The sequence below is a fragment of the Aplysia californica genome, unplaced genomic scaffold (assembly GCF_000002075.1).
Source record: "Aplysia californica isolate F4 #8 unplaced genomic scaffold, AplCal3.0 scaffold00156, whole genome shotgun sequence".
NCBI lineage: Eukaryota > Metazoa > Mollusca > Gastropoda > Aplysiida > Aplysiidae > Aplysia > Aplysia californica.
The window spans coordinates 1,330,151-1,331,980 of NW_004797426.1; positions in this window are offsets into that span (position 1 = coordinate 1,330,151).

Consider the following 1,830-nt stretch of genomic DNA (forward strand, 5'->3'; position numbering starts at 1 on the left):
TATATATAATGTAAATACATACATATGTACATATGTGTGTGTATGTATGTGTGTGTAAGTATGTGTGCGTGTTGGTGTGAATGTATGCAGAGAGAAAGGGTCGTTACGAAGTCAGCGTTACCAATTAGCATAACGCCAGTCCTACAAAGCGACGTGAAATCACTCGGGATCAAACGTTTTTCCTCAATGATGCATGTATATTATATTTCCCACCCCGTCAACATAGTTTAGATCATGCAGGAGGGAGGGGGGAGGGAGAGGGATGGGGAGGGGGATGGAGAGGGGGAGGGGGAGGGAGGGGGCTCTCGCAGTTATATACACTCAGCAGCCGCCTCAGAATATGTTTTACTCAGATTTGACTGAGGTTCATTGTTCAATGGTGTGCACTTTGAAGCTTTTTTTAAAGTATTATTTTTAGAACGAGTTAAACAACACTAGCAACACAAACATAATTATTATATTAGTGCTGATGAGTAGAGGTGTTACAAGCGAGTAACAGACAAAAAAAATGAAGGAAGAGAGATAAGGACGATAGATGTTTGATAGGAAGAAGGAGCAAAGCACACCAGAACACCCTCAAAACACCCACAAACCACAGTCACCCAAGAGCACCCAAGACTTCGCGCTAAGGTCCATTATCAAACGATGTGAAACCTGAAGCCCTCACAAAGAAAAAAGTTGATGAAAGTCTAAGGACATCGACTGCTCGTAAACCCCATGAGTAATAAACGGTACTAGTTTTAGTTTTAGTGAGAGTTTTACGGCACTTGCAACGCAATGAGGTCATATAAGTGCTGAAGATTACAGGTGTTGCGAGCGAGTAACAAACACAAAAAAGGAGGAAAGATCAGGACGATAGATGCCGAGATATCAGGACGATAGATGTCGAGATATTTGCGATTGCAGAAGTGGGTTCCTCTGGGGCCTGGGGTAAAAATAGAAAGAAAATGACCGCCAAAGTTTGAGTAACGCTCCTGATTCACCTCGATGTTTATCACATTTGCAAAACTTTGGCCGCACAGTAAATCCCCTGCGGGCAAATTTTCTTATTTTCTTTCTTTTTAAAAAAAAGTAAGGTTTTACTGCGCTCGCAAATGCATAATAAAGTCATATGAGCACTTAAGGAAGGATGTCAACAGGGAAGTCCAAACGGGGAATCAGGCTTACTCTGTTCACCTCTCTAGCCTCAACAGCACAAAGTCTGCTTCGACTATCAAGGCACCCAGGAAATAGCAGTTCACAAGAGAGCGACAAACATACAAAAGAAGTAGAGGAAAAATGACGATAGTAAGGGTGAGGAAAGAAAAAGCAGCATTTCCCCTATGTTGTTCCGGCACAGTATGAGCATGACATTGATAAATCAGCCCATTTACAAATCTTCTGTGCATAAGAACATGTTAATATCCCCCCTTTGGGAATGGCCTAAAGACACTTCAGTCAGTAGCACCGCCCCCGAAAGTTTTACGACATCAACATGGGTGGTAGTGCCCACTTGTGGGTCATTCTGATAGTTTGGGTGGGAGGTGCGAATCCCCCGGGAAGTGACAGGTATCATTTAGTGGCGGGCTCGGAAATAACATGCTGTAGGTGGGCGGTGGGCGGTGGGAAACTGTTAGACTCTTAATTAGTGAGGTGGCAAAAGTGGGCGGTGGCTGCAGAAAGATTGACAAGTTCTGAACTAGTTTGTACAAGTTATTACAAATTTTGTTTTTCGGTTTAAAGTAAATCAATAAAATATTCCAAACGTTTTAACGTTTCAAGCATTCATTCCATCTAGTTCTCCACATCTCCTCATGGCACTCAAAAGGAAACGAGGAAAAAAGGAAACCA